Source organism: Dromaius novaehollandiae, chromosome 2 (genome assembly GCF_036370855.1).
Source record: "Dromaius novaehollandiae isolate bDroNov1 chromosome 2, bDroNov1.hap1, whole genome shotgun sequence".
Classification (NCBI taxonomy): Eukaryota; Metazoa; Chordata; class Aves; order Casuariiformes; family Dromaiidae; genus Dromaius; species Dromaius novaehollandiae.
In genome coordinates this window covers 150,043,578-150,068,778 of record NC_088099.1, presented here as the reverse complement: position 1 = coordinate 150,068,778, position 25,201 = coordinate 150,043,578, and the positions used below count along the sequence as shown (strand labels likewise).

The 25,201-nt window shown below is 38.9% G+C and overlaps 1 long non-coding RNA gene across 1 annotated transcript; it reads left to right on the top strand.

Moving 5' to 3' along the window:
• LOC112982946 (uncharacterized) lies at positions 1–24,586 on the top strand. The gene is made up of 2 exons (XR_010388037.1): positions 1–177; positions 17,264–24,586. It is a non-coding gene; the product is annotated as an uncharacterized LOC112982946 (long non-coding RNA).
• The last annotated feature ends 615 nt before the right edge of the window (positions 24,587–25,201 follow it).

Sequence of the window (25,201 nt, the reverse complement as noted above, 5' to 3'; positions counted from 1 at the left end):
ATTCCTCAGCAATACTAAGTGACTAAAGGAGGAAGCTTGGCAAGTTGCTACATGGTCTGCCAGGAGGGAGAGGTCATTTGGTTTATGCTGGAGAGGAGCAGCAGCCAGTTCAGCTACAAGGTTTGCTCTGGAATGATGTGAACCTGGTGGGAGGGACGGAGGTTTGCTGAGACGAAGGTTGGTACCTGCCGGGAAGAGGCTATGTGAGCTTTTTGGCAGAACTCAGTTCACAGGAACAAAATCTTTTCCAAAGCACGGCTTACGAATCCTGCCACCTGGAAGCCAGGCAGGGATGCATATCTCGATAGGAGTGTGTCTCAGGGGTCCTGATACTGCTCTAGCTTTTGGAACCGGGAACAAAGTAATGGGTCTTCTAATAATTGAAGTATTTGTACTGTGAGCTACATAGTTACTCAGCTTTGCATTGTCCCATAGCAGCAAGGCTTTGGGCCCTGGTGATTGCACGTTCCAGCGGGAGCAACACATTTCATATAGTTTTTAATCTTCTGTATGTGGGAGGGGGGATTGAGCAAGTTCCTGGCTGACTCTGAACCAGAGGAGCCAGCATCTGAATAGAAAGCAAAATTGGACTAAAACAGCTGTAACAATAGAGAGGAAAGTGGCACCCATTGTAAGCACATTTCTGTAGCAGGTACAACACAGTAATGCCTCGTGATTTAAATCCGTTCCACAGAACAATTGTTCATTTTGTTGTTTGTATTTAGCAAACTGATGGACACTCTGTAATTTTATGTCAGGCAAAGTACAATGTTTCTATTTTTTCTCACATAACTGGCTCCTCAGAATAGTATTTTTTTTCACTAAGACTTCTCCTAAGCATTTTCACAAAGTTGTGCTTCAGACACTTTTCTTCATGCACCATTGGAATTACTGACATCTTTACTGGGCTCAGTGAAATGCTAGGGTTATTTTGCATTTGCTAAATTCTAGTCTGGTAATGAAGAGGCTCACTAAGAAGCACCAGAACTTTTTCAAAGACCAAATATCCCAGAGCTGGCCACAGATACTTATTTAACTACTCTGTGACTGAGCCTTTGTCTTGCCTTATTTACAGATGTCAGCCTCGACCTCAAGGGAGATATACTGAACAACAAAACTTATTATCATCATTAATTCTACTGTAGGACCTTCTAAGTATTCAAATTCTAGCATTTTTAACATCAAAGCATTTTTGTACTACCTCCTTCTACAGCTCAGAGGCTGTTGTGAAAAAGCATCAATTAAATGTTCCATTTGCATTCTCAGTAACAACAATTGCTCATATTTTCTACTTCTCCACACTCTCTATCTTTCCTTAAAGCACACTTTATTCACCTCCACATTGCTTCTTTTTAAAATTAACTGTCTGGAAAGTGGTAACAGGAGGAACGTGTTGGGTGAACTTCTGTAGCAGTAACCCGACCTAGATGGCTAGAGATTTCCACTGGAAGGCATAATTGTAATAGCATACTAATGAGCATATGAGTGAATGTAGGTGCTTAGCATTACCAGATATAGTAGCTTGTTAATTCATTGATTCCAGCACTGTTAAAGACTGAATTTATCAGTTATTTTTTCTGTCTAAGTTCAATCTTACATGTAGTGTTTCCACTTTTAACTTTATGAGGTTCTCTATAGTTCAACAAATGTACTCAGTATTTTTCTGATATTTGCAGTCTCTGTCAGGAACTAAGGTTTGAGGCAGACAGGCTCAACTTTCTAAAATGACCATAGGGCTAAAAGCTGGCTGAAATGAAAATATATATTTTTTCTTCACTTTTCTATCTGTCTTACCCAAAAGTGCTTATAATCTCTAATATGACCCCTCAGGATTTATTTGTATTATATTATTTATATAATATATTATTCATTATAGAAAATATTATTACATATTTATATTATGATGAAAATGGATACTATACAAATAACATTTGAGACATTATTTCAAATGGCCATGAGAGAAACATAAAACAAAACAGATGGTAAGGGCTAGACAAAAGAAGTAGTTATCAGAATGGTATTAAGTACCTTGCAAATAAGATAATAGTTTTGATTACCATCAGCAGGAGTTACAGAGGTAATGGAAAGGTCTATAGAGCTCTGAAATGCTGTTTGGTACTCCAGTCTGAAATAATCTGCTATGACAGATCCAGATCTCAAATCATTTAGTCCAACCAGTTTTCTAAGCTGGCTTCAGTTAGTGTGTTTTCCTATATGGAGAGTGCAGGTCATGAAGGAAACAAGAACATGAAGATTCAAAACTTACGAAATTATTTTTCACTATTCCTTTGCTATTGTTTATAGCAAGAACAGCTAATAACACAATGGCTTAATATGGGAGGTTAGTACTTGCTTAGCAATCAGCAGCCCCTGAGGGGAACTGCAAAGACAGAAGGATACTATATTATAAATAAAAATAAAGGCCAATCTAGTAAAACTAAGGGGGTAATCTGGTGATAACACACCGAACGCTACATGGCCTACAGACGGCTGGTGCAGTATACTGCCTTATCTTATAAAATGCATTTTTTTCTTCATGAAACCCTGCATCTGTTTCTTAAAACTACTCAAATTCAATTTCTAATGGATCTTTTATATTTCTTATAAAGCAGGATGGCCTCCTTAGCAGGAAGGAACATATGGACAGCGTGACACAGTTCCTCGGACGCCAGGATGTGCCCTGTTTACCAGGGTGTAGCTCAGCTTTGCCTGGGTAGGAAGTGGAACAATGACATACAGGGAACATATCATAGGCAGACTTACTAATTCAATCATCAGAATTATCAGCAAAATTAAGGTCAAAAGTGTGAAACAAAGGAACCCTCCCCCCGCTGAATTCATTTTTAGAAGTACAGAGTAGGATGACAGAATTTGAGTTCTCAAGGTCAAGACACAAGCCTTAGGTTTGAGACGTTGTGCCTTTCTCTTGTTTACCGCATAATAGACAACAGACTATAACCTCTTTCTTTGCTGCTTTTCCTTTCTTCCTTAAAACAAGGGCATTTGGAATTATAACCCTAATGAAACTATGAAAAGAAAATATTATAGGGCAAACTTTTCCCTTTAGTTACAGCTGTTCAGCTCATTAGCTCTGTGGGACAAGCCAGATCCAGCAGAACAAAGAATTTGTCTCACGAGATTTAACTGAAAGGTCTGATAAGGTCTGATCCAGCTCGCAGTGAAATCAATGTGAACTTTTCCAGTGACTTCAGAGAAAGTTGGACCAGACCCAACAGCTAGGGAATTCTATGTTAAAGCTTAAACTTGTGCCATTTAGTCTTTTGTGCTATTTCAGGTTTCTCCCAGGTCAAAAACTGCCAGAATAAATGAGAAATTACAGAAGAAAACCTGGGCCAAAGTTGCTAAATCTGTGTTTTCCCACAGTTACTTATGTGCACCCTATCATTCCAAAAGACATAAAACAAAACAAATAAATGTGAAAAAATTCACTATACACACAGCTGTTTATTATAAACACAAGTCAGTTCTTCATGAGGACGATACAGATAAGGGAAAGGCGTGTGTTTTAAAATCCATTTTTAGCTTGCAAATAACTTTATTGAAAATAATAATTATTGCACATTATAATCAAAATTTTCAAAAAGTATTGATGAAATTCAGACACCAAGATCCATTTTCAGGCTTTTACACACTGTCGGTTTTATGGATGTTGATTTTAATGGGAGTAGCTGGGGATCAGTATTTTCTAAAGACGCTCATCTGGAAAAGCTCTTCAATTCCTTTTCAACTACCTAACTTTGGTCACCAAAATGAAGTAGAAAGCTAACCGTATACAAAAGCTTTATCAATAAGCTTGTCAAGTGCCGCAGCATTAAGAACGTGCATTAGTTCTGTAGTGCGGGTATGCAGTTCCTCTCCCTCAGCCCTACAGACATTTTCCTTCACATTTACAGTCCAAATAGAATATATAAGCTGTCCTTCAAATGTCTTTTTTAAAGAAACATTAGTGCTGGCAGGCGGTGTGTTGTAGATGGACCTTGGCAGAACAAAAGTATCTTTCTTAAGAAAGTACCTGCCCTGGAGCGTTTAACAAGAATGTCAACCCCTAAACTAGGTCAGCTTTGTAACGCTGAGCGGTCTTCTGGCGGCAGGAGCAATGCACACTGCACGCTAAGTGTTTTTCTGTGCAGTTATCTCCCTGGTGCTTGCCTTCGGTGTCTTGCCCGGTTTGTACAGTACGCTCGTCGCTGCTGTTTGATGTCCAAAGCTTCTAGCCCTGGGCACTGAGAAGCTAGAAAGAACTGCAGATTGGCAGACATGTCCCTTCTGGGCCAGGAGGCAGAAATGCAGGAGAGCGTTTCCCTAGGTCGCAGCAAGGGAAACTCGTCCTTGGGCAAAGAGCCAGACTACTTGTGTCCCTAGAAGAACTTCTCCTCAAGCCCCAGGACTCCTCATAGGTTTTCTTCCTTTAGAGTAAATATCACAAACTTTAAAACAGCCCGGAGGACCGTGAACCCTTTGGGAGGCTCAGCTGCACTCTCTGGTGGCAGAGACAGCAGTCAGGTGGCAGCAGCCCGGCCGGGCACGGCGGAGCCTCCCGCGAGCAGCACACCGTGCGGCTGCGACGGCCCGCCGACGCTCCCCTCGCTTCCCTCCGCGGGGAGCTTCCCTTCTGGGATACGGAATAGTTCTGTTTTCTTGGGACAAAGTCACTAAGCAATGATTACAAGTGGTCTGATTCTATCAGGATATATCATGCAACCTTATCCCCACGTTCAAACAGGACTCAGATATCGCATTGTAGCAGCAAGGGCAGGAAGCTGTCTTGAATGGAAATAAAGAACAACAAAGTTGGAAACAAGGGAGAATGTGTTATTCTAAGGGAGATGGTAGGAAAACAATTTCTTTTAGAATAGCAAGCATTTTTCTTTCAAGTGTGTATTTCTCAAATAGTTTGTTGTCATACCATGTCAGGCCACAATGTGTTATTTAAAATGGTTCTTATGATCAGGTCTACTACATTTCAATACATCTTTGGAGGTTTTTTTTACTTTTTTTTCCCCACCTGTATCACTGACATTCGTTCTTAGCTAAGCCTTAGGAGAATGAAAACTCAGCAGGCTCCTGCAACCTCTCTAAGTATACTAAAATTACTTTTCCCCACTGCTGTAGTTGAATTAAGATAAGGCATAATGAATTTCACTGGTTTTAAGAAGGTGAAAGGGCTAGAATTTAGATTTTGAATGTTAGAGTACTTTCTAATGTAACACTGCTGAGTCCTTGCATACACGGTAGTCCTTACACAAACAAATGTATACTGCTTTTTGATACATTTTAATCTTTTCATCATTGCAAGTTTTTAAGAGTACCTTTTTTGGAGAATGGGTCTGTATTATTTTAAAGTAATTTCATTTGTGGAAATAGAAATATTAAGTTAGCTATTTGAAAGATAATGAGGGCTAAATATAGTCACTTTCTCATTTTTGTTTTGCTAAAATACTTTTATTCTGACAAAATCCATTGCCATTGTTCTAACTTACTCTTCAGTTTTACGTCATCAGCTTCAAAGTATATGAAATCGGAAGAATCTACTTTTAAACTGCATCATAAGAAACCTTTTTGGTGTATTGTGAAAGAGTATATAAATGGCATTTAACCACCGAAGCCTCTCAATATTGTTCACACCATCAGCCTTACGGTATCCAGAAACAGCATATGCTCAATCCTCTCCCAATTTAAAGGAAGTCCTTATCTGTCTGAGAGGCAGATATTTTACATCCTTATCCGTCTGCGAGATATTAAATACCCACAGCATATTTGATGACAAAAAATGCAAAAGCTTTCAAAACTGAAGCAGCTTAATAACACATGACTTTTTTAATCAAAAGGCATTGTTGTTTGATAAAGCATAGTATTTGTGGAGTTTGTAAAAACTAAAAGAAAAAAACCTCATGATGTAAAACATGAAGCAGATCTGGGATCTTAGAATTCCTGAATTTCACCACCACTTCAGAGGTTAAATACTTTGGGCAATGCTTTGCACTTACACGTATTGGATTGTCTGAGACGTTGAGAGTTTTCCACAGATCTATAGAGAAAAGGCTACAGACTCCATAATGAAAACAAAGCCACATTTGCTAGAAGTGCAAGATCAGGGTTATTAGGCTTGTTGCTTATTACTCCAAGGCACTAGCTGACATCCACTGCTGTGCATGAGTATGTACACATACACACAGCACCATTAAATTCAAAATCCTCAGTAACCTCAGAAGGACACAATGTCACCAACCTCCTTACTGAAATTCAAAACCAAATACAAGAGCAAAGTCAGTTCTTTTGCCTCTTGCAAAACAGCAAAGAAGATAAATGTTTCTATTTTTTAGGAGATTCTCATCTGCCTCTTGCCATTCACTTCTTTCTAATGTATCCTAATGGTGTCAGAAGTAATTTTGCACAAGTGTATTTTTCTAGTACTGATATACCCACTTTAAAAAGAACATTTACTCTATTCAAGTTCTATATTAACTGAATACAGTTTTGTAGTGTCAGTTAACAGAGGGACAAAAAAATTCACTTGATCTGATCACTGTTGATTCCAACAAATATCAAGCAAACTAACCTAAGAAAGCAAAGCAATATCTATAGTCAACACTTATTAGCCATTGGAAAATTGTGCTCTGCAATTCTGCGGTAGTGAGTGTATTTTCACGTGCTATCAGTAATTCACATTTTGTCTATGAAACAAAGTACTCCATCACAGCACACCTGTTAACTACACCAATGGAAAAAAAAAACTGGATACGAGCCGGGAAGTCAACACAATCGTCATTTCTTTAACAAGCAACCTTCCATGCTGTTCTCCTCAGTACTTAGTTTAATTCTGTCACTGGAGCGCATGCTTAACCTCAGCCATAACAGTTAATGAACTGATTCTTCCAAAGTCACCTGCTCCCATTAACCAGTAACCTAATCAGACTAAGCCCCCACATTTCAGGGAATAACCAATACAGGAGGAGACAGGTAGTTGTGAACTCTGCAGCCCTAGTTCTGCCCTCATTAATATTAGATTTGTGAATTAGCAGGCCACCTGCCAGCACAAATTTAATCTAGATCAGGCATAAACACATAATCACATTTCTGTCAAACTAACCAGAGCATACGAGCTGGTGTTATGCCACCTCTCTGTTGGCTGCAGGGGGATAAATAATGCTATTCAGGCGTAAAGGTAAAGTCTGATAGAACAAAGCTAAGCTTTTACTTTTTTTTCTTCTTTTTAATCAGTCTTGAAGCGGGAGAATGAGTTTATTCCAGTTCCATGCTTCATGCATGTGGCCATGGCATTTTTGATCCCATAGAAGAGCCCAAAAGGTAGGAGATCAAATTGGCTAGGCTTAATTAGGGAGGCCCAGAGAAAGAAATTGGGAGGGACATTTTGCACCTCACTCAGGTTTTACTGCTGGACACCTGAAGCGCAGTGGGGAGAAGCTTTCGGCCCACTCATGCCAATAGCTCTTACACAGCTATTCTTCAATGCCGTTAATTCAGCTCTAGCACATATGCCGTTCGAACGATCTGTTATTTCAATGGGGACTCAACAGTTTTATACCTAAGCAGGGTGTGCAATTACATATTCAATAACTCACCAGATCAGAAAGGCACATATATTTTAGACATTGCAAATTTACCTTTAAAAGTCAGGCACAGAATGACCCAATATCTGCAGATCATCTATTGCTAGGTTTCTTTAGGCCGCTACAGTTAGAGAGAAAGTTCACAAGACAAAATAAGCAGTCAAACCTGTTCTTAGAAAGAACATTGTTTCCTCATTTTTGTTTTCTTTGTACAGTTCCCTAGAAAGTAATCTGCAAGAAACAAGCAACACACAGTTCAAATATCCCCGCAGACAGCCTTCAGAAAGCAGGCTGCTCTCAGCTATTGTATAATAACTACTTTATTGTAAGGTTGTTTCTAAACCAAAAAAAGATCTCATTACCATTACATGAGCTGTTGCAACCTATTTTCTACTTGTATAAATGGAGAAACACAGATTCAGATCATGTGGTAATAAAAAAGAAGGCTTGTGACCAACCCTGCTCCTATTCTAAGACTTATACCAAGGTTTCTCATACCAGATATTATGGATGTACTTCAGATGAAAATTATCTCAAAAGCATTGCTTTTTTTCATATTTTAATGTGATGCAGAGCTCGTGTCTCAGGAGATCATGAAGAAGGGTAAGAAGTAATCTAAATAGTCAAATAAATGGAATCTACCTCACTAAAAAAGGGTATATAAAAAGGGAGAGGACAGGAAGAGGTACAGAAGTGGGCATATAGATAAAAAATTGATTAGTTTCGTAGTCTGATTTTATTATATTCTGAACAAGAAATTACTTTCTTCGGAATTTCAGAATTACAAATACAGAATTAGCTTCTGTACCTGTGCAGATCAAATAAATTCTAGTGGTGGTACTGACATGCCATAATATGTTATTACAAAATATTTGTAATGAATTTCTATCCTTCAAACTATTTAACTAAATCACAAATATGTTCTGTGCTTCATCAGCTGGTGCTACTTGGCCTTGGAGGCAGGTATCAGTCTCTCGTCCTGTTTTGTTCAATGGTCCCGATGTAGCGAGAGGTCTTTTAGGCGATTCCACTCCTGAGACGCCAGAGCAAATAAGCCTATGTCATCCTGGACAGATGTTTTCTTGCCTGTTCCTTAAAGCTCCCTTTTCTGGGGAGTTCCAGGCCTACCACTTCAAAAGTTCTCATATTTAATAAATCTAAGAAACTTTATAAATATCCAACTTACCTGCTGGAAATTAAGTTATTTATTTTATTAAATTCTCCCTCCATCAACATTTAGAACCATTGGTCCCATTAAATCTATAAGCAAACTTTTATATATTTAAAGATTCTTATAAGACCACTCCCACACAATATTTTTTCTTTTCTAGGCTAGGTAAGCCTAAGTCTTTTAACTTGCCTTCACATTTTATACATTCACAGTTTCTTCTGAGATCTTTCTAATTCATTCCCCCAGCACACTTTGAAAATGTGGTAGGTAGAAGACAATGTGATTTTCCAGTGAAGAGCTGGGCCTTATCGATGTCAAACAGACTGGAATAATTTTCCCCCAGATATAACACACAACACTGTTATTAATACACTGAGGGCTAAAATTTGCATTTGTTGTTGTTGTTTTATTTTGAAACAACATAATATTGTTGGCCTATGTTCAATCTGAGGAGCACAATGGATTAGTTTGGTATGTTTTGTTCTTGAAAGGCATGCTGCTTGCTGCTTAGCGTTATACTATCCTCTGAGTGCTTAGAAGTTTATCATTCAATAACTTGTTATAGTTTTTCCCCTGAAACACCTTTTTCCTTCTTTTAAAAAATAGGTAGCATATTTGTCCTTCATGTTCTGTGTTGATATCCTTGATTGTTAATGATACAGGCACCAGATGCTGTTGATTTGAGTATATCTTGCTATTACATAAATGATTTTCGGGAAGTCTGCTTGGGCCATAAACAAGGGAAAATGCAATAACCATTATTTAAAACTTATTTTTGACTCCAAAGTGATAGAAACAGTTTTATTCATTTTCTGAACATCATTGTGCAATATCTTCGGCATTTTCAAAGAAATCTGGTGAATTTGGGTGCCTACCATGTGGCATTCAAGCAAGGTCTGTTACAGAGAGTGCACACATCACATTAAAAAAGGGAAATTCTTTAAAGAATCCCAACTAAGGTATCAAAATCATTAAGTAATTCAAAATTTTAATCATCTTAAGCTATGTCTGTAGGAGTAAACTAAGCACTGTAGAGAACTTTCCTGGACACTTGATTTTGTAGACTGTGTTTTGGCTTATTTTAGCCAGGCCAACTTATACTTTTCCAAAATACTCCTGGTCATGTTCAGGGATTACCATAGGCCAAAAACATTCTTGGTAGGCAGTTGACATGGAGATATCCTACTTGCAGTTTAAGAGTATGGATGTATCTATTCCACGCCACTGCTGGAGTGGTCCAATGCACACTTAATTTGTTATGATAGATGTACCTACATTATACCAAGAAATCAAGATGGGGATTCAAACCTCTCCAAAGTTCTGTTTAGATTTGGAGAGTCTTGCTGCATATTGATCTATTGATATATTTTGTTATGCAGAAGAAGGAATAATTTATTCCTGAGGACACACTGTCCAGGCAATTAGCTAAAACTGCTTCAAAGACCTACTAAGCCTCCAAAGTTTGTGTACATATGTAAAGTGCAAATACACACAGAAACACATATACACACAGAAAGTACAGAAAAAACTTGTTTGTGGCAAAACATTCAAGGTGTGGTTTCTGGAGAGCTTGCTATGTGTGTCTGGCAATATTTTTCACATACATAACATGATTTTCATTTAATAAAATCCCTTTACACTTGGCTAGGAAAGGAAACATAATGAAATTTTGATGGCGCCTGGACGGATATAGCAACATAGAAAATCCTTCATAATTTTGATGACAGTAAGAGAGAACAAGGACACTGACAACGCAAGTGAATTTGACAGATTTGTCTTCTGATTTTTTTGTTAGCACAAAAACCTAGAAAATGTTGAGGGAGAGTGCAACCCAAAGGATGTCACAAGCTCTGTCCTAAAATAATCGGATATACAAAATGATTTGTTAATTATATTTTTAATATCTGAAGACAAAGTCTTTATCTTGATGAAAATTACTCTGTTCTCAGATAGGAAGAACTTCTACAGAAGAGTATAGGGAAAATCTACAGATGGGTAACTCTTCTATAGAAGGTCTCCCTGAGAAAAGGATGCTGGAGGGAGGTATAGCCCTGTGATCCCTTTATTCTTATCAGAGAAGGCTATCTTTTATCAAAAGAGTTATACACACACACACACACACACACACACACACACACACACACATACAGAGTCTAATTCTCTGGGAGCCATACGATAGATGTTTAAAATCTATTTAAATAAACTGCAGGGCAGCAAATACCTCTTGCTTCACATATCAGAGATCTCTCACAGACTCATCTCTGCATGTTCTGATGTAAGTAGAGGGCTCCAGCAGATCGCTCTGAAGGGAATTAAGCCAGAGCTGGGCTGGACTGGAGATAAAGCTTATGTGGAGTGCTGAGTTTGTCACTCATTGACCTCTGCTGTGAGCACCTTTTTGTAAAAAGAGATCTGGTCAGCATACCTCTGGGAGTTTCATATGCATGAACTGAAGAGAGGAGAGGCCTTTGAATTAGCAAAATACCAACTGATTTTAGACTTCATGAATCAAAACTCTTGAATCTCTTGAAACTCTTTGAATCCAGTCAGGAGATCTCAGGTTCCCATTACAAACCGTGAAGGACCAGGGAAAGAAGATGAGATGAATCTGCAAGTACTTACAAAGAGAGAAGAAATTTGATATCCATAGCCGCTTCGATTTACAGGTGAATGCAAGCTCAAAAAATGAAATTTGGTGTTAGAATGTAAATATAACAGCAGACTAAAAACAAAGCAGAAATTAAACGGTGAAACAAACAAGGAAAAACAGCAGTAGATTCTCCATCTCTACATCTACTTGAATAGATTTTAAAAGATACACTCTAGTTCAAACAATAATCAGCTCAAGGAATTCCTATGCTTACAAGGTGAGACTAGATTATCTCAAAAGTCCTTTCTGACCTTATAATATCTGAATCCATATCTCTCCATAAAGCAGCATTACTGAATTCATCTCATCTAACTTATCTACAAGACAAGCATCTAGTCTTAAATAGTCATCAGGACTTCCTCTATAATCTCTGGGGACAGACAGGAATTTTTAGAGGTCAATTTAGCCTGTCTCTCTCCATAGACACTGGGAAGATGAAAACAGTCTTTGATGTTGATATTTTTAAAATGTAGGCAAGGACACAGCTTTTCCATCCAGAAATAGGCAGATCTACCCTTGAAAAAAAAAGGCTCTTTTGCAGAGTAGACATATTATAAGTAAACTCATATGGAATTTTGTAAACCTTCCTTCAAAACTCAGAATGAGCATCCTTTCAGGTTTCAAATCCTTTAACTTTCTTTTTCAGGCAACCACTTCATATCTGGTTTTAGTAAAAATTAAAAGCAGAAATACCAAAACTCTGAGATGACATTTGCAACACATAGCAAGGCAGAGTGTCCCAGAAGAACTTCTTAGAGTAAGAGCTAAGTTTCTTGGTCAAAAACTCATCAAATATATTCCAATAATTTTTTATTAAGTATCCAAGTGACTACACATTGTTTCAAACCATATGAGCTTAGGCTGTCTCCAGTGACAGAGCTTTCTGCTAATACCTTAATTCCAAAAAATTTACGCACTAAGCTTTTCTCAATATAATTAGAGAAAAATGACTATTGGGATGTCATTTCTCTGATTTATTTTAAACTTCCCTAGTTTGCCATCACCATACATGTCAGAGGTATTTTTAGGTATCACTGGTATCCTCGGAGTTCTGTTTGCAGTGTAAAGCCCCCAGTGAGTTTTCATTTCCAGCGCAGCGGACATTGGCTGCCTAGCTAGTAGGCTGGCAGACAGATGCCCGACACACACGGAAGCCGACTGGCCAAGCACTGAGACAGCAGGGAGACCTCGAACACTTGGTCTCAAACAATCAGCGGAAAGCAGTGGAAGAATGCACAGGATTAGGCTCTCTGAGCTAACGGAGATCACAAAGAGACACAGTTCCAGCTTCAGATTGGTTAGATGCTATTTCCTTTTAAAAGTATGGTCAGTCTGGCTTTTATTCTACTTTTTTTCAAAATACAATACATTCCAAATTTAATTAAAGCATATGGGGCTCCATATTGATATAATAATCAGGCCTTCCTACTCTGATTGCAGGATCAATAGTATAGTTTGCATCAGTCTCAAAATTCAAAGCAAAAAGTTACAGTAAGCAAGTGACTCAGAAAGGAGTCTGACTCAAACAAAAACCTGCACTGAATAGACAAACTACATTGTCAAACTGCCGGTTGGCCTGACTACAAATCCCTATCAGTTCTTTCTGTCTACAAAGACTGTCACCACTGGCCTGATATAAGCTTTGGGGCTTTCAGCACTGAAAGAACTGACCATTTTCAGATTTTACAGCCTAAGATGTTTTTTGGGTGCCTGTAGGCATCTTACTTCAATTATCCTTTGAGAGTATCCAGAATTCCTCTTGACTCCAAAGCACATAGGGAAGTCAGGTTTAGGGTATTTATCATCAAAATTCCCAAAATTACATTTACCATAACGTGCTTCAGAAGTATCTGAGCTCTTCTGAAGGAAAATCACTGACATCCCTTTGAGCTGTCGTGATCAGTCCCCTATACCACAGTCAAAATCACCATGTGTGCAGGGAAAGCTTATAACTAAACTTGTAGCCAGAGATAGAATGGAAACCAGTTTGTTTTATCTTTTATTTTCTACATCCTAACAATAAAGCTAATAGAAATACTTATATCAGAAGAGATAAAGATACCAGACACTGCTGCTTAGAATGGAAAATTACAGATAATGCTATTTATGATCACTGTGCTATCAGTAAGTGAACAGTTATTGAACTCTGCTAAAAGGCTCCTGAAATGGGAAACTTATAGACTGGCTAAATCATAGGTATTCTCAAAGGGGAAGGTTAAAAAAAAGAAAGTCCTTTAAAATTCTGTAAAATTAGGTCTCCTTTGCATACATATATATATATATATGTATATATATATATACACACACACACATACATACATACATATATATATATATAAAAAGAAATAATCCGGAAAGAAGGTTGAAAAAGCTAGATATAATGTGGCCATTAAAAGAGGAAGAATGACCTAGTAGGCTGTAATAATACATAACCTGATACATTATTCTGGCAAAATGCTTTTCAGTTAAGGCAACAGCAGACCTAGCACCTTCTTTATGATTTATATGGATTTTTCATTAATTTGTCATGTGTTATTAAAATCTAAGACATAATATAATTAATAGGAACAATAACAATAGTGCTAAGTTGTGATTTTAAGCCTGTAATTTTTCTAGAACAGATTTTCTGGCATTTAATTAAGTAACCATCACAGTAAATGGTTTCAGTAGAATTATTCTTATACTAACTTCTTATTCTAATATAGGTTACTATCAGATTAAATCCTGACCAGAAAGCCTTAGAAAACAGATAAATTGCATTGATGCATGGGGCAAGCAGAACAGAAATTCATTTGTATTAATCAATAAGTGGTATTTAAAGGGCAGTTCCAAATCCTCATAACAGTTTAACCCAAATTGTACTGCCATTCCTCCTCCATGGAAGAGTGATCACATTGATCACAGTACTAGTTTCCCCTTAACAGCAATGACCAAACATTATGCCTACCAGTCCTGAGCTATCGCTTTATGCCTAAACACCACATTGACTGTAAGAGTTTATTTAGGGCTTAGTCTAAAAATTTTTCCCATAAAATTGGAAAAAAAAGTTTCTTTTTTCCTTTCTCTTGAGGAAACACATACATTTTGAAACATACATTTTTAAATGGTTGCACTCATTCTAAAACAGCATCCAGAGCCCAGTGTATCGGGCAAAAAACCCGCTTCCCATGGATCTGAGTCAGTCTCCGTTATGATCAGTGCTTTCTTTAATGAACAGAATGAAAAAATGGAAAAAAAGAAGGGCCTTTAGAGTTAGAATGCCAAACTGAGTCTAAAGAAATGTATTTTCAATGCCATATCACCCCTGGTCCTTCCCTACAGACTTGGATACTTGCTGTCTAACAGCACTACCTTCCTGGATCACAGGAGTATTATGAAGATAAATATATTAGAAGTGTTGAGCCAAATGGCATCAAGCATAATAAAAATATTATAGATAACTAGAGTTTACTCCATACTCTTCACTAATGATAAACCGATATCAGTATGTTTGATCTGAATAAAAAAGAATAAAAACAACAGTTTAAAATCTGTTAACCTGGTGAGATTTGTAGACTTAAGCTAGCTGAAGATATTGCTGATCCCTTTTGTTTCTGACTGGGTCCTGAATCCATGATCATAGTGCATCTCACCACATATCACAGTTTACTTCCACAGAAATGCAGACAAGGGGAAAAGAACAATAAAAAACCTGAGGAAATTATGGCTAGGATAGTTTATGCCAAGGAACGACTTACTTTTACCCCTGTCACCGTTTCTAATCTTTCTCCTGGCCTCATATTGCTTCAGAAAGAAATAAAGGGCAGCATTTGGCCTTCTGGACTTGCTTCAGATGAATTACTCAGATTATCAAATACACCCTTGGGTACAAACATAATTCCTGTGGAGGAGGGCTGCCATCCAAACAAGCAGCGTGGCCAAAAAGCTCTCAAGCCCTGAAACCCTGAGAAAGACCAAAACATTTCCTTCCAGCTACTTTTCTAATATACTGTAAGTTTCTTAAATTGTTTAGTAGCCTATTTCCAATACATTGGCAGATCTCAAAAAATTTTTTTAATCTTGACTTTGTATATAGTACTAGAGAGCTGAAACAATGGTCATCCACAGACTAGCTAGAGCCATACTTCAAGTGTCCAGAATATCAACTATTGCTCTGTCTTAAGGGGCTGTATTTTCCATTGACAGTAGAAAATGTTACATTTAATTATGTGTTTGTGTAAGAAATCTGTATTCCTTTTGTGTGGATAAAAATACATTTTTTAACTATTGTTAGCATTATGTATTTCCTGGTTAGCATTATGTATTTCCTGGTTACCTATCTGGACTCTCCCAACCACAAAGAAATGTTTTCAAATAAGATATCTTTATCTACCTTTTCATAAACATTTTATAATAATTATCTAGTCACTCAATGACAAACCACAAATGCACATGCATAATTTAAATGGATTGTAATTCTGCTCTCTATATAGAGAATGTAAGTGGAAAAATCAAATTAGTCTCTAGAAACTATTAAGGTCAAGTAAAATGTGAGCAGTGGTTATCTTGGAATTCAGTTCCTCAAATGCATGGAAAAAAGTGTGGGCAGAAGGCATATTTCATAACAGTCATGTTGTCCTGTCCTACAATCAGAAATGTAAAACTTAGTAACAAAACACATTCTCCTCCCTCTTGCTGTTGGCCATGTACAGTGACTGCTTGCATCAAACAAACACTTTTGTTAATGATACATCAAAAAATTGCTATTATTTGCCATCTACTACAATAATCAAAACCCACATTTTTAAGTAACTAGTTCTTGCAGCTGTCCCCTCAAACAAGCCTTTAATACTCTCTCGTTTCTAGAAATGGACATTTGCTAATCAAATCAATGAAGACTAGAAAATTTCATACAGTCAGTAACAGGCATTTTTTAGTAATGAAGTTTTGAAATGTTTTGATGCATTTCAGAAGATTTGGAGAGGGTTTATGGGTTGAGAATTATAGCACAGGCAAGCACACCATTATATTTTAAACATGAATGTTCCCTGTCCTTGCACAGATATTTTGAGATAAAGTCATCAATTAATTAAGGCAGTGGTGCATTTTCTACAGACCAGGATGAATGCACTTGTTACATGCTAATAGCCTCCCTCTCTCTGAGGACTAGTGGCAGATGAAGGCTGAAGGCAGCCAAGGATGCAGACTGCAGACAATACCTCCTTCTCCCCGGGGTGTTTGTTACTCTCTCTCTGATGGGGGCCAGTCAGCTGGCTGAAGGGATCGTATTTGTGGTCCATAATTCATTTTAGGCAATCTCAGGCAGATAAGTTTAACCAGGTGGTAATGAAATATGACCCTAATTTTTTTGCCTGAAATACCTAAGGGAAGTTATATAAGCCCTTTAATTGACAGGAAAACAGGAACAGTGTGGATAGCAAGGAACAGCTGGAGAAGGTACCACTTTCCTCCAGCAAGCTCCCATTCCAACAGTAACATCACATACCTTGAAACAGGGTAGCAGAAGGTACTCTGCTATGAAATCTCAACATCCATGTAGCATAGGACAAAGTGACTCTTATTAAACTTGTCTTCTGCCACTTTTACTCTTTTAGCAAAATTCCTAATAGTGTGATAGCAATCATCAGGACTGGCTGACTATCATTACTGTTAGAGTAAACAGAAGGTTTTATATGTGGGAGTTTGTCAAACAACAGATAAAGTGCTCTACAATACAGCTTATGAACGAGTTAACCAGTAGGTAAACTAAAGTATTGATTTTCATTATGTTTGCTCTTTCATATAAATGCTTTTACCACACAGAGTTAAACCAATCCAGATCGCACAGCACCTGTTCTCTTTGTTACCCAGGGAGCAGCCTTGGAGACCAGCCACGCCAGCAAATGTCATCCCAAAGAGAACAGGACTCACAGGCCTGCAGAACCATTTGCTTCAGTCTGCTTGAATTCAGCATGCCAAAATATTAAAAAAAGTTAATCTGAGGGGCAAGTGAGCTTTGTTGCATCCAAAGTGAAAAACCCAGGCACAGAGACAAACTGAATATGCTGCATAGTAAATTTGGGGTTTTCTCCTTCCCTTAAGCCAAGTAAAAGGTAATTCTCTACTTGTGACATGGATTTCAGACTCATTATCTTCAGATTTCAACCTCCATTCAGAAGTACTGATAGACAGGAGCTTACAGTTAGGGTTTTGCCCTCTTCTTCAGGCTCAGTGGAAAATCTTTGCAACTGTATCACCTTTCTGCAAGATAAAAATGCAAATTTGTCAATGAAGATACCATTGGACACAATTCAGTTGCCTACAGATAGCCCTGTGCCATTTAAGATCCCTAGTCTTTCCCACTTGGTCTCCAGCTTTTGCTCCAGAAGGACATGGGTCTCCTGTAGACCCTATGTAACACACCTTCCATCCCCACATTGATGTTTCAGATCCTACTTAGGCATCACCATCAGTGCAGGAGTAATCAGTCTTCAGTTATTGCTGCAAAATCCATTTACTGATCCTCTGTCAAGAAATCAGATACTGCTGATCACTCCATTGGAAAACTGTCTTTCATAAGTCATCTGAGGGAGAAGGATTTTATGAGCAGCTAGTCTTCCTGTGAGCATTATGTCAAGCCCTCATTTATAATCTTACGCCTGTGAGGCTTCTTCCTTGATTTTTCTGCATTTGCCTAAAATAAGCCTTGCTAGCTACTGCTTACTGCTAGAGATACAGTTAACTGCAGTGCAAAACTTCTTCATAGCCGGATTTTGTTCCAGAACAAATGATGAGTGTTGTGTTTGTTACACCGCCACCCAGAAAATGCTATTTAGGTTGATGAATCTGGAATGTTTGCCTGTGGTTTACATTATTTTTCCCCCTTTGGGGGAAAAAAATAATCTAAAGGCAGCTAGTAATCTATCATCTCAATGTCACTGACTGAAAATTTCCAGAAATAACAGAGGTAAGCCACTTAAGTAACACAGTAAAAGTGCAGAATGATGACAGCATAATAAAGAAATCAATTCCCCAAAACAAACAAAAAAACCCACAAAGCATTCAGAGAGGATTTTAATAATGTCCCATTTTCATAATTATAATGAAATTACATGTTTCTAATGTAGATTCTTACTTTACTGCTAAGCCTCTAGATTCTTGTTTTAGTAGAAGTTTTTAGGATTTAAATAAAATCTTAACTGTTTAGCCTACCACCTAAAACAGGCACGCAGAGGTGAATGCTGGAATCTATGCTTTGCTCTCAGTTGCATTAGCTTGTAACGCTTCGTGTTTTCATTTTAAAATGATTGCATAGGAAATCCTGGTCCTCAGGTAAGAACACGTGCAGCACATAATCTTGACCGGATAGTGACAGGAATAGCCCAGAAACACAGAATATTCCATTAACACGCAGAGCATTGCCTCTTCAACTAAAACGCATGCTGTCGTATCATCTGCTCCTGCACTGGTAACTGTTACGGCAGAAACCTGCTCTGTCGTGGAGCCCTGCAGGCTCCGCAGCACCTCACAGCACTGCTTCTGCTACGGTGGGGGAACCTCCTCAACACCCAGTCCAGAGGCGATGTGTTTGGCCTCCCTGCCCACCCTTTCTGTAGACCTTAACCCTTTCTTCTGGACGTTCAAATGTTCCTGGATTAGTTTTCGTGGGAAAGTACTCTCTTGGCATCTTTCAGTTCTATTCTTTTCACGACCTGTTCTTGCACGATTTAGGACTAAAATCCCATTGCAATAAGGCAATTATTTACTGTCGTCCTATTGCAACAGCTGAAGCACAGAACAGTTCCTGACACACCAAGAACCTCCCAGCTAATAGTGACTACTTCTTCACCTGTAATTTACTTGCTTTCTTCTCAGAAGCCTGAGACTCCAAACGTGTGAGGACAAGAAGAGATTTCATACAAGAATCCACTGCAATCCTGTGAGCTGCAAACTGACAGTTCCTCTGCTTGTCTTTTGTCTATACTTTGGCTCTTTACTTTGGCTTTTTGCTTTTTTTTCTCTATACTTTGGCTCTCTGTGACAAAGAAGGGTTTCCTATATGAGCTCCTAAGAAGTTCAAGTCAGTCAACACACAAACTATTCTGAACAATAAGCAAAACAGACTCTAAATCACATGTCCTTAGATTGAAAAATCACTGCTTTCCAGGATACAAGCAGCTTGGTCATAATCATACCTTCCTGCTCTTACTGGTATAGGACTGGCTAGGCAGGAGGAGGGTCTCCAGATTTAAAGGAGGCTGCAAACCTTTGTTTTAAACAAAACAAATCTATCTATAGTCGTCATACCACCAGTTCCCTCAGAGGAAATCAGACCCACTTTCAAAGGGCTAAAGACTCCTGATTTACTTTTTCATGATCTCTGCACTTCTCTCTCTGTTCTTCCCAGGTATGTTAAAATCTTCATTGGATTTTAAAGTACATATATTCAAAAATCTGTTTTTGACCTGGCCTAAACCATCTGTTTCAAGCACAGCACCTGAGTTCTAGCTCCAAAGGTCATCTCTGCTCCTGGACGACTGCTTAGCGGACTGGGTTTGGGAGAGGATCACAGGATTTACTTTCTTTTATTCGTAGGACTTCATTTCAGGCCTTTTCAGGTCAGCAGCACTTCTGACAGCTCTATGGAGACTCACAAGAGGGAATGTGGCTTGCTTATTCCACTTACCATGGGTTGATAATCACATTAAAAAGCCCAATAGAGCAATAATTAGCAGTAATGATTAACGTCGCAGAAGCCATAGCTAAGGCTGAAATGGCTGATGACTGAACTCCCTGTATTTTATCATGCTGTGTCAAGGTTCAGCCATGCTGTTGTCCCTGCTCCATCGGCTGACTTCAACGCATTTCGTATGCCCTGTCTGCCCACACAGTTCCTTTTCAATCCCTCATTCCAGGACTGACAGGCTAAATAGCCACTTTTAAAAATGGAGGGAACATGTAGAGAGACCTATTTTCTAGAATGTGTTATATATAAAAATGTCAGTGTCAGCTGGCAGGCAACCTTTCCTTTCAGAAATATAGCTTTGCAAACTAAAACCCAGCTGAGATGAAAAACAACTTTACACAAAGGCTTCTCTGCCTGTCATTATCTATACTTGCAAAGTAGTGAGGGTTGCACCACACCTCATGCAGATCTGCCAAAAGAAAAGAAGGAAAGAAAAAAAAAGAAAAAGGCCTGATTCATTAGTACCTGAGCTGCTCATAAGAATTAACTGATGCCAGAGAAAGTTGTTAAGGAAAATTTCTGCTCTTTGAAGCATTAGAACAACAAATCTGCCAGACTTGTAACTGTTGTGGGGGTGCAACGGACAGTACATCCCATTCAGGCTTCTAGTGGCACTGGTCTTGGAGATATGTGCATGGCTGCTCAGGCCTCAAAATGTAGATACTACTTCTCCTGCTGCACTGCTAGAGGATTTGTGCATTTGGACTCTCAGTTCTTTGGCCTTCATGATCTATGAGGGGGGAGGATCCGTTTTACGGCCTTTCTGAATAGGTCTACGAGAGGTGACAGAACTGTGTTGTAGAAGTCCTGCAGTCATAGAACAGGTACATCTCAGTGCTGGGGACTGGGTGAATTTAGCCCTACCAGTACCCTGGGCCTTCATATACCTTCTTCATAATGCAGGATAAACTCACGCATCAGGATATGTAAATAGTCAGAAGCTGAGACACCAAGCTACTCCGCTTTTCCTGAAGATCCCGTGCAGTGCTTTTGCCTCTCTTTCCATTCCTGGGAATCTACACGCTATGTACAGCTAGTCTCTAAATCCTTCATCTGCCAAGAAGCTGCAGAAAGCACAACGGCTCCCTGACGGACACCACTGTGAACTGCTGGTGCGCGAGATGCTGAGCAAAAGCAAGAGAATGGCAGAATGTCCCACTTAGGTGTTTCTCCCATGCTGGGCATGGCCTTATAACATGGTACTCTACTAAGTGTAATGTATCTGAAGGTCGGAGTTTGGGGGGCCGGGGTTCATCCTTAGCACCCCACCTTCTGGTATTTATTTATTTGGCAATTATTTTGTATCATGAATGTAAGCAGGAATAAATGTAAGCTTTTCTCTGTTGTTTAAACTTAATGTGATCCTAGGACCACAAGAACATGTGGTCAGTTTAGTCCGGGGAAGGACTGTTATTCCATCTAATACTCCTTACCAAATGTATCTTTATTGTCTTCTCATTTGGAGGTCTCCACCTGGAGTATGTGATTCCTGTTGTTTTCAAGCAGAGGCTTGAATTTTCATGTCCTACTTTGTTTAAGATTAGGAACTTTAACATGAAGGCATCCATTATCAGAAGCTATTTAACAAATACAAAATGTATATTTAATTCAATGATCAGGTTTAAATCAAGCTCCAGTGGGTAGGATGAGAACATTGTTCCATCACAAAATGTAGGACAGAGGGTTGTGTGTTCTCTATCTTTTTCTTAAATATTTTCAGCTCTGAAGTAAAGCTTTACATAAAGCTTGTCAAGAAAAAGCTCTGAATTTCTATCCTGCTAAGCACACAAAGCACTGATGAGTCACTGAAAAGCTTTTCCAAACTTATCTGAACATGTCTGATGTGGGATCTGGGTTGGGATGGCATAGGCACAAATGCACGCAAAACACGTCCTGGAGTTCGTGGCTGTAATCTAGCTGGAACAATCTTAGAGCAGCTTTCCTTGAGGCTGTCTAGGGCTCCACCAGGCAGGAGCAAGCACATAGATTTGCAAACATTAAAAAAAAAAAAAAAATCAATAAAAGCCAAGCCACTTCAAATGCTTAGTGTCTTGGGGTTTGGCTCATTTGTATTTCTACCGAAGAATCATAAAAATATCACACCATACAACTTCCAGCTCAGAGGCAAAACGTGCAAGGCAAGTCTCCAGCAGGAGAGAGCTTTCCCGGCTTGCAGGGCTCTGGCCTGGTTTTTCTGCCCTTCCTGGGAAAGTGATGCCTCAGTGCTGTCTTGTGGCTCCCTCCACAGAGAGGGGACATCCTGGCAGGAGACCATGCCACTGATTCCTTGTGTTTGCTTAGTGGTATCGAACAATTATCTTACTTTTTAATACCAAAAAAACAGAGCTCTGGAAATGTCTGTGATTAGAGTCTGTGTTCAGATCCAGTGAAGAGCTGTGGCACAGGCAATGCTACAGCTCACTATACTGCATTGAGTGTTGCAGCTGAGCTGCCTCCCTGAATGAGGAACTTGGTGTAAATCTGAAATCAATGAGTTTGGGCAGCCGCCCCGGGGAAACCCACTTTCAGGTATCCAGTAAGATAAGTGCAAACATATGCCTTCATACTTTCTTTCTCCTGTCCTACTACAGGACTTCTCTCAGGGCTTTGCCAGCAGGCTCCGTTCACTCAGGACTGCATCTTCTGCCACGCACAGGCACCTACAAAGGCCATGAGTGGAGGGGACAGTCACAGCCAGCCTCTCACACAAGGACTTTGGATATCATCTCTCACAAACATACCAAAGTGTTGTAACAAATAACCTGTATTAGGAATGAAGGATGGGGATGGGAAACTAGAACGCCCATCCCCGTCTGCCTGCTTAGAGATAATCAAAATTACAGAGTCCAACTCCTCTTTGCACCGTCTCCTCTCTGGACCAATTAATCCTGCATGTTTTGCTGAAACTGCAAGACAGCACACTTCACCTCCCACAGGCTCAACTAGCCTGGGATAGTCTAGGGCAGTGTTACTCTACCGTCAGGACATTCATCTGCTGGCAGAGGGAGGGAGGAAACACATGAGTTTAAACCTTCTTTGATGAATAGCTTGTTGAACTCAGATTTGTTGCTGTCAAAGACCTGCTTTAGTCCTCTAAAACTTTTATTGCCTAAACTGGAACTGAATGAAGACTTCTGAGGATTTCGAAATGTGTGAAGCTTTTCCCTACTTGGCTTGCACTCCTGTATTGAGGTTCAGGTACCAGGCAGGGCAAGTCGAACTACTAAGGCTCCCAGTACAAAGCTAGGAAATATTTGACATTTCAGAACAAAAGACAAAAGGACAGACTTCAAGGTGTTATCCAGACTAAACTAAACTTGCTACATCTTAAACTGTTTGTGTCTCTAGTGTCATTATGCATATTAGAACCTTCATTTTTTAAACGAAAATGAAACACCATCACTCTTTGGTAATGTCTGCTGGGAAGATGAGTTTGAAAAAAGCTGCTGTCACAAGCATTTCTAGGGATTTAATTGCCTGCTCCGGTGGCCAATCCAAAGTCTTGATTTCATTTCCAGTATTTTGTCAAGGTTGTAATTAGTCTTAAACTTTGGATGAAGATCTGCAAAGCTGAGGTAAGCAAGTCGTTTGCAGCTGGGAGCACAGTTTTTCTGGGCATCCCATCCCAATTCCTCCCAGGAACATTGTCTATACCATAACTTACTGTAATTTTCCCTCTAAAAAAAAAAAAAAAATTACAAAGTCCTACCATCTCTTAGTCACTAAAATGCCCAAGTTTCTCTTCCCCTTTGCTACTTAACAGAGTCCTTCTAACATCCAGTGCAGATACAGCTTGATTTTCTACCTCAAGATGTTAAAAACTGTCCTTCACCTTCTTTCCTAATCACTAACATCTGTAACATGCCCATCTGTCCCAAAACTCCACATGTGCACTGTATTTTGAAGCTGTGAATTTCTGTACAACTTATTTCTGACAAACTCTGTCGCACTGTAGGGGGTAAACCTTGCTTAGTCCTGAAGTGCATCTGTTTTATGTCAATATGTTTACACATCAAATAAAACTGAAATGCTACCTTACTTTGGAAAATATATTTGAACTCAATTTACAGGGGAATAGCAAAGATGAACATTAGAGAACAATCTCTGCACAGGTGTACCTTTTCCCCTCTGTGACATGCTTGAGATTGAGTAGTTTTTTGGAAATGGTATTTCTGGACAGGCTTGATATCTGGAAGTGGTGCTTCTTGTCAAATAGTAACCATTTATTTCAGCTATTCAAGAAATGCATTTCCCTTGCAGTGGGAGCCACAGTAAAATGGCCTTCTGTGTCACCACCAGAAAAAATGCTCTTTGTAAAGTTTATTATAACTATTTAAAAAGCACATTTAAAATAAAGCAAAGATCTATGTAATAGCATTAACATCACAAAATGTAACTGAATAGACTAAAATGGTACAAATAAATTTGATTCTGATTTTTTTTCTTGTTTTGGTGTCTTCTAGTTGTTTGGTTACTTTGCTACCATCTTAAAAAGCCACCTCTGCCAGAGACCTTTTCCCAGGCAATATTCTGTCACCCAGAACATGTTCTGTCACCCAAGTCACAACCAGCAGTGCCGCATAAGTACCTGACACCATCTGCTATTCGTGGAGGTCCAGAGTGAAAAAACACGAATAAAAATATTGTCCCTTCTGACCTCTTTTTGTGTTTCCCACCTGTAAATACTGTGAGGGAAGATTCTTGTTTTATATAGTGTCTTGGCAGCACTGCGAGAGAGGAGGCTGGGAGGAACACTGTCTTGGGACTTCCTTGCTTCTGTCGGCTTGTGTCACAACATTACATTTATTTTAATGAGGGGGTGTTACATTTCATGTCTGCCTATGATAACTAGATTAAAACAAATGCAGAAAGACATCAAAGCCAGCAAATTCTAAAGCACTAGACATTTATGTAGCTAATGAGACCGTTCTAGTAAATCAGAAATGATAAAAGCTGTTTTTTTAAAAAAGCAATTTAAAAAAAATCTTCATTCATCAATTATAAAGCCAAGCTTAATGGTAGCTAGAAGTGTCTATTTCTCTTTAGAGTTTCCCTGAAGAACT